The 12,640-nt window shown below is 39.8% G+C and overlaps 1 long non-coding RNA gene across 2 annotated transcripts; it reads left to right on the forward strand.

Annotated features, from left to right (window-relative positions):
• Window positions 1-4,047: 4,047 nt before the first annotated feature.
• Window positions 4,048-10,301, forward strand: LOC135551046 (uncharacterized). Of its 2 annotated transcripts, XR_010457174.1 has the most exons (5): window positions 4,048-4,163; window positions 4,813-4,956; window positions 5,444-5,483; window positions 7,287-7,475; window positions 8,952-10,301. It is a non-coding gene; the product is annotated as an uncharacterized LOC135551046 (long non-coding RNA). The 2 variants fall into 2 exon arrangements; XR_010457173.1 differs by lacking the exon at window positions 8,952-10,301 and having other exon boundaries at window positions 7,287-8,945.
• The last annotated feature ends 2,339 nt before the right edge of the window (window positions 10,302-12,640 follow it).

A 12,640-nucleotide genomic window follows, 5' to 3' on the forward strand; every position in this document is an offset into this window, starting at 1 on the left:
AAGGAAAACAGCCAACAAGTGCTCAGCATATGTGGGAACTCCTTCAAGACCATTGGAAAAGCATTCCAGGTGAAGCTGGTTGAGAGAATGCCAAGAGTGTGCAAAGCTGTCAGCAAGGCAAGGGGTGGCTACTTTCAAGAATCTCAAATCTCAAATATTTGTTTAACACTTTTTTGGTTACTACATGATTCCATGATGTGTTATTTCATAGTTTTGATGTGTTCACTATTATTTTACAATGTAAAAAATAGTAAAAATAAAGAAAAACCCTTGTATGAGTAGGTGTGTCCAAACTGGTACTGATACTGGTACTGAACATGTACGCAACTTTATATATACATATATATATACAGTTGAAGTCGGAAGTTTACAGACACCTTAGCCAAATACATTTAAACTCAGTTTTCACAATTCCTGACATTTAATCCTGGTAAAAATTCCCTGTCTTAGGTTAGTTAGGATGGCCACTTTATTTTAAGAATGTGAAATGTCAGAATAATAGTAGAGATAATTATTTATTTCAGCTTTTATTCTTTCATCACATTCCCAGTGGTTCAGAAGTTTACATACACTTAATTAGTATTTGGTAGCATTGCCTTTAAATTGTTTAATTTGGGTCAAACGTTTTGGGTAGCCTTCCACAAGCTTCCCACAATAAGTTGGGTGAATTTTGGCCCATTCCTCCTGACAGAGCTGGTGTAACTGAGTCAGGTTTGTAGGCCTCCTTGCATGCACACGCTTTTTCAGTTCTGCTACACACATGTTCTAAAGGATTGAGGTCAGGGCTTTGTGATGGCCACTCCAATACCTTGAAGTGGATGTCCACAACTTAGGAAGTATGCTTGGGGTCATTGTCCATTTGGAAGACCCATTTGGAAGACCAAGCTTTAACTTCCTGACTGATGTCCTGAGATGTTTCTTCAATATATCCACATCATTTTCCATCCTCATGATACCATCTATTTTATGAAGTGCACCAGTCCCTCCTGCAGCAAAGCACCCCCACAACATGACGCTGCCACCCCCGTGCTTCACGGTTGGGATGGTGTTCATCGGCTTGCAAGCCTCCCCCTTTCTCCTCCAAACTTAACGATGGTCATTATGGCCAAACAGTTCTATTTTTGTTTCATCAGACCAGAGGACATTTCTCCAAAAGACACGATCTTAGTCCCCATGTGCAGTTGCAAACCGTAGTCTGCATTTTTAATGGCGGTTTTGGAGCAGTGGCTTCTTTCTTGCTGAGCGGCCTTTCAGATTATGTCAATATAGGACTTGCTTTACTGTGGATATAGATACTTTTGTACCTGTTTCCTCCAGCATCTTCACAAGGTCCTTTGCTGTTGTTCTGGGATTGATTTGCACTTTTTGCACCAAAGTGCGCTCATCTCTAGAAGACAGAATGCGTCTCCTTCCTGAGCAATATGGCGGCTGCATGGTCCCATGGTGTTCATACTTGCATACCAGGATGAACCAGACTTGTGGAGGTCTACAATTTTTTGGCTGATTGTCTGATTTATTTTTATTTTCTAATGATGTCAAGCAAAGAGGCACTGCATTTGAAGGTAGGCCTTGAAATACATCCACAGGTACACCTCCAATTGACTCAAATGATGTCAATTAGCTGGAATTGTGATACAGTGAATTATAAGTAAAATAATCTGTCTGTAAACAATTGTTGGAAAAATTACTTGTGTCATGCACACTGTAGATGTCCTAACCGACCTGCCAAAACTATTGTTCGGTATTAATAGGAAATTTGTGGTGTGGTTGAAAAACGAGTTTTAGTGATTCCAACCTAAGTGTATGTAAACTTCCAACCTCACCTGTATATACGCATAGGATGACGACTCTCTGCTCTCTGCTGGATTACCCCACAAATATATGTTTTTCTGAAAATATAGGTTGTGAAATAGTTTTATCCACATTGAACCCAAGTGATAAATTGTAATGATTTGGTCAGCCAGTCGTTGATTACCCCACTATAAAGTTATTACAGAGCCAAAGGGAATCCCCTGAACAGGCAGTTAACCCACTGTTCCTAGGCCTTCATTGGAAATAACAATTTGTTCTTAACTGACTTGCCTAGTAAAATAAAGGTTAAATGAAAATCAAATAAATAAATAAAACCCAAAGAAGTTACATTTTGATTTGATTGTATTTGACAAATCATATGCTTTTATTTTTACTCATATTGTTTTTTGTTTTATTGTGATACTTTACTATGCAATCCAATGAAATCACAGATTTGTTTAGAAATGGCACTTTTCTTTTTCAGAGAGAAAATGATTCTGACTAATATGCGATTAGCTTAGATGCTTGTGTTTCTTTCGAATAAAAAGTAAAGCAACTCAGAGGATCTGAAACACAATATGACCACAGTGAGAGAATGCATGTAAATCCAGTGGGAAACAGGCCAGGGATATTGACCCGACTATGAGAAGCAGCCATATGCAAACAAGTCTGAACATGTGAAACAGACTAAAGCAATGAAAGGTCACCACACAATATTATTTTACAAATAAAGTTGCAAGGTAGAGAGACCCTCGTTTTTAAGTGGAATTCCGACTGAAATGTTAGAAACCAGATTTATTTACTACAATAAATATGTCAAACATATATTTTCTTTTTAGATGTTATTTGCTATAGTTCAACAAATACGACATTCAGGACTTTTAAAATAGTACAATAGCTGTCTATTTCTGTTTGACTTTCATCCAATGATATGGCTACAATATATCATGCAACTGATATGTAAAAGTTCAGTAAATTGGGATAGAAGGTTAGAAATAAAGAAAATGTATCCTATGCAAACTATTGCTTTTTCTGCACATCTCATAATTCTCTGTGGTTTGTCCAATTTGCTTTATAAACGTCAGCACAAAACTAGGCAGACTTCAACTGACTTCAACTGACTTCAGTACAATAAAATAATATTTCAAAAATACATGAAGCTAATTGGGAACGGCTAAAATGAAACACAACTGCCAGAGACGGCTGGTGTTCATCTGCATTTTCCAACTACTTTGTGACAGACAAAACGTAGCAGTGTGCCTATGGACTCCTTAGGTGTGATTCTCTTTGGAAGTGGTGTTCACTACTACACAGGTGCTCTACCTGTGCTCTGCTGTAGCAGGAAGGTGGAACACAGTAGTTCCCCCAATCCATCTACTCTGACCTGCACAACACTACCCTGGTCACCGTTGTGTAAATACTGGATCAACAGAGCTCCACAGGACCATGCAACACCACTCAACACAATTCACATGACAAAGCCAACTAGAAACCATGGGGCAGTGTCCTATCCCACAGCAGCACCCTGGGGTGAGGAGGAACTAACTCATTACAGCCTCATGACTAGGTAGGATATAATGTAGACGCCCACACAAACACACAGGCAGGAGTTAGCACACTTATTCTAACAAGTGTGGGCGTCTACACACACTAACACACTGACTAACACGAAAACAAACCGACATCCACTCTTGTCATATCGGAATCCTTTGATTCCAAGGTTGGTGATCGTCAAATATGAGGATGTTCAGATCAACCCCTTAAATAATGATTCTATATTTATAGTGAAATACAAAATATTGAATACATACAGTATATATGAATGTAATGTGTATTGTCAATGTCATTTATCTTTCTGTGAATGTCATACTTTTTGCATTATTTTCACACCTACAGTATTCAGTCTTATCCACATCCACGCATTACATAAACATGCATTATTCTGTTTATCTACAACAAACTATAATAAATACTCACAATACGAGTAAAAAAAACTATAAACACCTCTATAAAGTTAACATGCTGTTCATATTCTATGTTATTCTCTATTCTTTTCTACGGAATGAGCACCCCCAAAAAAACATATTGACATGAAATTGGGAGAATGAGGTCATGTATTTGTCTAGAGAAAACAGACCATTATTTTTGTCCTTTGGACAGAGAGAGCAGGGCCTTCTACTGTCAGTCTGTGGTCATTCCCCTGCCCAATATAAACACAGAAATGGGAGACCAGATTGAGTATTTTTACGACACGCTGCATGCACCCTGACGCCCCTGACTGACTGAGTGACCACAGTTTATCTGCCTGGCTGTGAGAGCGGAGGAGGGGAGTCCTCCTCACTGACTACCCCATCCAGAGTGACCATATCAGGGTGGGTGAAACACATTCTACCGAGCCAATCTGAACAAGCTGTGTAGACAGAGAGACATACAGACCACCTCTCGTCCTCTCCACTATGTCTCTCGCTGTGTCCTGTCCTACAATTGGATTATTGCACTCCCTGTCCCTTCCAATTCTAGACAGCTCTCATAGATTTAATATGCCAGTGGAATTTGGTATCTGAGTTCATTTAGATGTAAACCTCATGACATGTGGCTTGTGACATCCTGTCTGTCTGTAGAAACAGATTCATTAACTCTGTGTGTGCTCATTAATGCCTTTCTGTTTAAGCAAAGCTGAGGAAAGCTGAAGCTGGACGAAAATAAAAGACAAAGCAGGAATTATTGCTTTTAATTTTTCTTTGACATCATAATTCATATGATAGTAGGTGTATCAGTACAGTAGAGACATACTGAGGCACATGACTGCTCTTCAGAGCCCCACCCTGCAATGGTGGAATCTGAACACTAAATGGCATTAGCATAAATCATGAGGATTTATTTCACCACCTAATCAATCCAAATGTGCTTTATTTTAATATGCATAATCCTATGTTTATAATTCTATTAACTGATAAATCAAGTACTGTTAACTGATGAATGAAGTTTTGATCTATTTTTATTTCACCTTTATTTAACCAGGTAGGAATAGAGTACAATGCAGCAAGCCAAAGCGGAAAGTTGGTGACAACAATCTTGTTCTGCACAGACAGACAGGAAAGTAGATCAGAGTAGTCTTCAGATGGAACCTGGATCTGCAGTAGTTACTGAGGAAAGCCAATCAAAGTATGTCACGGGAGGTGTACTGTTCATACAAATACTGGGATGTTTTGTTTCCACAGTCTAACATGTAATCACACTCATCAGCAGCACTCTGACATGGATACTGTAATTCTGCTGGAGAGAGGAAAGTCTGCCTTTCCATGACTTAGAGAATGTGTTTATCATAGTTTTCTTGATAAAACAAATAGATTTTTTTTTTGCTGTGTTATTGTGAATTTGTTATTTCCATATTTTTTTACAATAATTATACTGAAATGGCTTGTATTTTCTGAACGTATTAACGTCTTGAGTTGTAAACTAAGAATATTATTGATGGATGATTGTTTATTTCATAATTATACATTTACAATAACATTTACAATAAAATATACATATTTTACACTTATATTTAGCTCAAAATATAAAGAATATGTAAAGGTACTTAATGAAGCTTAACTGATGATGATACAGTAACAGTTACATAAGTTGAATCACTTCCTTTTCTTTTCAGAACACGCTTTCACAATGAATATGAATCTATCAATTTCAATGTAAGTACATTTTAAAATACTTTTGAATTAAATTATTTATAACTTCAAAAGGATATTTGTTATTGTTGATATTATTGGTATTATTATTATTACAATTATTTCCTATTATCACCATTTATAGCAGCATTTTTACTATGACTATTATTAGCGTTAACATGACTTCCAGTGGCATGCACATGGAGCCTGGCCAGGCAGGTGCATGCTGCTAGCCCACAGTGTGGTATCAGGTATCCCCTTGGCCTTTCCCATTTGTCATGCTGAATGAGTGGTCTGCCTGACTGCACTTTCTCATTCCATTTCCTCCCAGGCTGTACTGAGGCCCTACCACCCACTGTAACGCTGTCATTTCTTCAACCCCTTTCTATTCACATCAAGTGTGAGCAATAATGCTCTCTCACATTCCTGTTCTCAATGGCTTACACGCTATGCCCTCTCTGCTCTGCTCTGAACAGACCGACCTTACCCTTACAGGGTACAGACAAATTACTCGACATGAAAATTTAAACTGTGTCACAACAATTTAAAACAAACATAAAAGTCGTACAAGTAAGGATATCAAACAATTTAAGGATATCAAACAACAATGAACATAAATGAACACAAAATATAATTTACAATATTATTATTATAATACTATATTAAATATTTCACATGACAAATCCTAGCTAAATAGCATCTATGTTCCATCTGACAACAAGGCCCAGTGGCTGATGGCCTGATGTTCAGCTTAATCATTAGCCGTTAATATGAACAACCAGCATGCTCTCCTCTCTCCTCAGCCCAGACACCTCTCCTCTGTGTGCTTATAAATATGTAAGTCAGTCAGTGCTGCTCTTACTTACATTCATAATGCCACTCAGCGCAGCCTCTCTACAGAGCTCTGATCTTTAGCCCATGCAGAACATCCTACCAGCTGCGTTACGTTCCATCAGAGTAAGTCCCTACACAGAGCCACACACAGCCCACCAGCAGGCACCCTCTCTGTAACTGGAACAGGTAACTGGAACGGAAAACATTATCTGAAAGCAAAGCAACAAAAAAAAGAAAGATCACAGCAGAGGGAAAGTAAGGTAATCACAGAACACCCCGAGCTCAACCAATAAATAAACTTTTTTTCTCCTTTTTTACTGCTAAAGAAAACCAGGAAATCTCCACTTATTTCAACAAACATTTGCTTCAACTCAGGAACTAAACCGGACTCCTTTTTAAAAATAAAGAGTGTGGTGTGTGCGTGAGCGGATGCAGCATGTGTTGTCTTGTTCATCCTCTTGTAGGAGGATTGGTAAGAGACTGCAGCTCCATCTGCTGGCAATCCAAGGGTCAGCAAAGAGGGGAAGGAAGAGAGAGAGAGAGAGAGTCAAACAGAGAGGGAAGAAAAGAGAGAGCAGCGGGAGGTAAACAAAGGGTGGGAGAGAATGAATCAGTTACTATACCACAGTCCCAACTTGTATAACATCCCATCACAAATGCTAAACATCCCTCTTCCCAGGTGCATCTGGGAAAAATCCCTGACCTCACACGACACATATTCACATTTCGAGGCTTCACAGCACAGCCTCACAGAGTTCCATAGAGTTCCACAGCTCCACACACCCAGCTGGCAGCAAGTATATCTGGGACATAAACAACCTTTTCTGTCTTGCCCTCATTTCCCTTCGGAGGATCCAGTTGGACGTCTAATAATGAGTTCATCAGGCTGATTGCACATTCATCACTGTGATCTGTTTCTTTTTATAACTGAAGAGGGGAAGCGTGTTTTACTTGGGAAATGAAATATTTAGCGACCTGTTCCTGTGCCCTCAGACTGGACAGAGAGAGAGAGAGAAAGCCTGCAGCTGAGTAAACAGCAGCAGGGCCGGCCCGTGGTTGAGTGGACAGGTACCCAAGCCTCCTCCCTAGCCTCCCAACCTCCCCCCAGCTCTCAGCCCCCTCCGAGGCTCCCCCGAGCCTCCTCCAAGCCTCACCCAGGCTCCTCAGCCCAAAAACCATTAGGTGTGTTTCCTTGGAGAGAGGGTCAGAGTGGAGGATGACAAATTAATGTGTGTAATTCAGCTGTTCCCCTTTTACTGTTCTACATCAATTAGCAGAAGAGGCAATTAAGATTAAGTGCCGTGTCGTACGCATAACTGCATTAAATATGCTGTTAATATGTCCATTGTTGTAATTTCCGAAATAGGAGAACATAAATTGTGAACCAGGTAAATTACTCAAATGGCTTCTCTCCCATTCATTCATATTATAGTTTCAGTAGCATCACAGCTCTAATGTGTGAGGAGTTCACTGAAAGTGCTAGCAGTCTACACATGTTGATTTTCGAGCTAATTAGTTATGGAAAAATATGGCACATAAACCTGGGTGCTCTGTTAGAGGCATAATCAGACTGGGTTCCAGCTGTGCCTGTAACTCCTGAGATTGATCCACAAGGCTTTAAAGCAGCAGCATCCAATATATAGAATACACTGATTTACTACTGAATCCACAACTGTAAAGCCACACCACTGCCTCGTGCTCCCCATAGTTACAGTAGAGGTTGGTTAAAACTCCAGTAGGCAACCAGAGTCTCTCAGTGTACTAAAGATATTTAGAGAGAATGATTAGGAGATTCCTCTGTAGGCAGCTCTCCTCTGTAGACCCTCAACCCACAGTTATTAGACCTTGAGGATAATTAGCTAAAGGATAGTTCTCCATGCTTTACTGTGGCTCCGAGCAGACAACATCAAAGGCTGGTATGAAGACCACTAACTAGACCAGCGGGCTGGAGAGAAATGTTGGGAAAATGAAACAAATCAATGTTGAGAGGAACTGGGGGAATTATGTAAATATCTATATTCATCATGGGGGAATTGTCTTAGTCTGCTTTCATTTTCTCTCAGTCATGTCCAAAAAGGAGCAAGATTAGGTCACCTTTGAGATTTGAAAAGATATTTAAGCACAGATCAAACGATACAAGGATTACTGACTCAATACAAATGGCGCTTTTTACGACGTTGTAATTGGGAAAGATGTAAGAGATATTGCATGTGTTAATTCAGACTACTGCTGCTGATGTACGACTTTTACTCTCCCAAACATGACAACTGTGAAAAGGTAGCTCGCTATCATAGCTAACTGAAGCAGACAACAAATGACACCATACTGAAGAGCCTAAAGCACTTGCACCTAAAACGTCTTCAGTGTCAAAACACATGAATGCATGCCTCAGAAATCTCCTGTGTCTATGTAATGAGAAAGCACAACATTTTCTCAGCCATATGTTCATTGTCTCACCTTTGCTAAATATACTTAAAGCATTTATGCCCATTAATAAGGTGTGAGAGACTTCTGAGGGCAGATTGCATACAGTAGAATGTCAAGGTGGTAAATACAACATCAGTAGTCAAGTATTTGTTTTCCTCATAGACTACAGCACCTATTTAAATGCATCTTTCTTTCCCCTGATTATATTGATGTCATTGTTCTTTTGTTTAGTGAAAAAGAAAACACCCGTCCCTCAAATTGAAGACTCTGGAGTTGAAACACCTTGGGAAGTAAAAATCGAGTATGATTGACATTTCCTCATCTTCCTTAGCTTCTGCTTGATATTAGAAGACTCAGGATAGATAGATCAAGATAGATTGGTTGTGCCTAATCATAGTCTATTGAAGTTTCCCTCCCAGACCCTTTTCAAATGACCAGCAGTCAGCACTAATGCGCCCATATTGTTTCTATAAGTGTGAATTGATTTATATTGCTGCAAAGCATCCCAAGACATTGAGAGAGAACCATTGGAACCCAATACCAATTATACATGTTTGTTTCTGGGGAAACGGCCACTCAGGACATTGGATCAATTGGGGGACATCAAAGGTCAGAGCAATACATTTCTGCTGAAAAGTTAGCAATAGCTAATAGCGTACCATCAAGCCGTTTCTCTGCTGAAATGTTATCATGCCATCAAGCAGCTTCCCTGCTGAAAAGTTAGCGATAGCGTGCCATCAAGCAGTTCTTCTGCTGAAGAGTTAGTGATAAAATGTCATCAAGCAGCTCTGCACTGAAAGGAGTCTGTTTGATCTGTTCACAACTCTTCAGTAGAGGAGAAGCAGAGACGCCATGCAGGGATCTGCCTCACAGAACCGACGAGGGATGTTTCCTTGGGTACATGATGCGTACCTGCTCTCTGCCATGTCTCCATATCTGCACATAGGGTCACAAATCCATGCACACTATGGGTGAGGTAAAGGTGTAGGGCAGTGAAAATACTGGCACTACCATGGCCACTACCACCCACACTGTACTGTAGACAGACACATATAATATCAGAGGTATGCAGCATTAAAACAAACCTCTGCTGCGTGCCATGTCCAGGGCTGAAGGCTCGGAAGGCAGGCTGAATGGAAGGCTTTGAGATTAAGCTGCTCTGGTCTCTGCATGCCTACAGGCCCCGAGTCCCTGGCTGTTACCCTCCCCATGAGGCGGGAGTCATCGATTTTCATATGCAGATCTAATTAGGGACCATATTAATTACCTGGCCCTCAATATCCCAACTGGAAACTAACACCAGGCCTGCAGAGAGCATTTCCTTCTGCAAGCTTTGCTTTATAGATTGTTGCTTTTTATTTATTTTTTTTCCTTTTACTGCTTGAGTCTCTAAGGAGCATTTGAATCCATATTAATTTCCTCTCTGGCAGTTATGCAGCTGAGTATGAACTGCACTATTTCACTTTTAATCTGTCAGTAATTTACTAATGTGTAAACTAATTATGCACCGGTATTAATGTAATTGGTTCTGGGAGCTGTAAAAAAAAATCTATTTGTTTGCAGGAGAATGCATTAAATTGAATTGAGTTATTATAATCATGTGTCAAGTGCTGATTATGTTATGAAACTAAAAAGTAGATGTCAGCCACAGGTCAATAACAGCAGGCCTCCTGGCTCCATAAAATCTATTCTGCTCCATTCGATAATGTGGAAGGAGGGAGAGAAGCACATACCCTCCTCTCATCCCTCCATCTCTTTCTCCACCTTCCCACCCACCCATCTCCAGGGTATTTGTTAGGGTGGCAGCTTTAATACATTTCCCCAGCAGATCAGTCATAACCCTGTGTCTGGAGCGTGGGCAGTATTGATATGGTTTCCCATAAAAAGCTGTGATCTGCCTCTCAGGGTTAGCCAGACTCATGACATCAGGGAAATTAGCCCCAAACACTGACAGACGGAGAGATTCAGGCCGGTTTACAGGTCAGACAGGCTCCCATAGACAGATCACAGCCTCCCTCGTCTGACTATTTTGTTTCTCACCACCTGTCTGTATAACAAATCTCTATTATGGGAAAAACATCATCTTTGTCAGGGACAATGATCAAAACAGTGAAATGTAGAGAGATCAGAGCGGAGGCATATTGTGATTGACTGCTGCATCCTATGAGATATTCAGTGTGTTTCTGTTGGAACCACCACCACTGGCATGAAACATTATCCGGAACTCGATCAATATAGAACAACAGCCAATCAAAGTGCTTGAGGCATTATCCCTGAGGGGTTATGAGAGAGAGGGGAGAGAGAGAGAGAGAGAGAGAGAGAGAGAGGGGAGAGAGAGAGAGAGAGAGAGAGAAGAAAGAGAATAAGAGAGAATCTTCTGAACACAATTCAATGATAGAAAGAACACATTAACTCTGTTGTCTATTCTGTATTTAAATGAATGATTAAGGCCTTAGGACACAGAGGGAGGGTTGGTATAGTCTCTTCACACACAGCTTGAAGTACTCACTAGTAGACTTTCTCCACTGTTACCAGGACCATGCTACAGGGCTGAGGCGCCTTCAGTAATACTCTACACGTGGACTAGGGAAGAGGCACTGAGACCACACAGGCACACTAACACAACTGCTGATTCCACCAGGGATCTTAGAAAGCATAGTAGACTATGGCAGGATGGATATATGAAAGATATATCCTGGTACATGAACTGTATACAAACTACTGTTCACAACCCCTACTAATATTCTTCAGACACACACAACAGATTGTTCTTTATCCCAGTCCTCACTTCAAACCTCAAAACCTTTAAAAAAGTATATTTCCAGAGCTTTGTATGATAATTGGGAAACAAGTTGTTTTAAACAGATTTTTTTTAAAGCAATGAAAGAGTTTATACAATTGAAAATGACTTCCCCTTAACCCTTCCCAATTATTTTGTTGTTTGACAGTCAAAGCATCGGCCTGTGTTAGCCTAGCGCTAACAATCTCTGGTATCCATTATAGCTGTCAAGGTTTATGATTGATAGCCTTTGTTTACAGTGTTTTAAAAGAGAGACAGTTTTCAAAACATAATTTTCCTGCTTACATAAATAAGTAGGCTTAAATTGAACCCTAAATCCAGAGTAAAGCATTATGTAGTCGCCTCAAAAGGTTCAATAATCAAACAACAATAACAGTTTCCATCTTTACCATGAAATCATGTCAGTTTTAAATATCCACTCATACATCTTAACTTGACAGGTTTCAGCCAGCTGTGACGATTGCGGACGTAAATACTGTACTTATCCTAACTGTACGTACTCATCAAGGGAGTGGATTGGATTGCCTCATAGGACATTGATTAAAATGGCACATCTTGAAAACAAAAAAGTATGCACTTTTAATTACTGAAAATTACCACATACATAAACTCAAGAAAACATTTTCACTTTGGATTGAAGTTTGATTTGAAATGGGGAAAATGTCATTTAGCATGAAAACGAAACATTACATGGGAATGTCTCTGGATTTTGATTATGATTGAAATACAAGCGTTCATGAGAAATTGTAACTTTGCAGTAACAGCATTTAAAAAAAAAATAAACAAACTCAAATTACCAGGTTTTTAAAATACTTTTTATTTTCTAAGAACAAAAGCAGACATTTGGAAACTGTAGTCTGCCTCTCTGTCTGATCATTTTCAGACACGTCTAGCTAGCCTGTGACATGAGAGTCAATGAGAGTTGATTGAAGCTTGTATTCCACAGAGGAGGCATGAAGATGAGACTACCTTCTATACTGTGAACGAGGAGTGTATCTTCTTGTCGTACCTCCTACCACAGATTTCTACAAATGCTGCCACAGCAAACCTCTCTCATCCTCTCAAAGGGCTTCTTTGTTATTTTGCTTATGACTCTGTCTGCCAAACACACCACTTATGG

Source organism: Oncorhynchus masou, chromosome 1, assembly GCF_036934945.1.
Source record: "Oncorhynchus masou masou isolate Uvic2021 chromosome 1, UVic_Omas_1.1, whole genome shotgun sequence".
Classification (NCBI taxonomy): domain Eukaryota; kingdom Metazoa; phylum Chordata; class Actinopteri; order Salmoniformes; family Salmonidae; genus Oncorhynchus; species Oncorhynchus masou.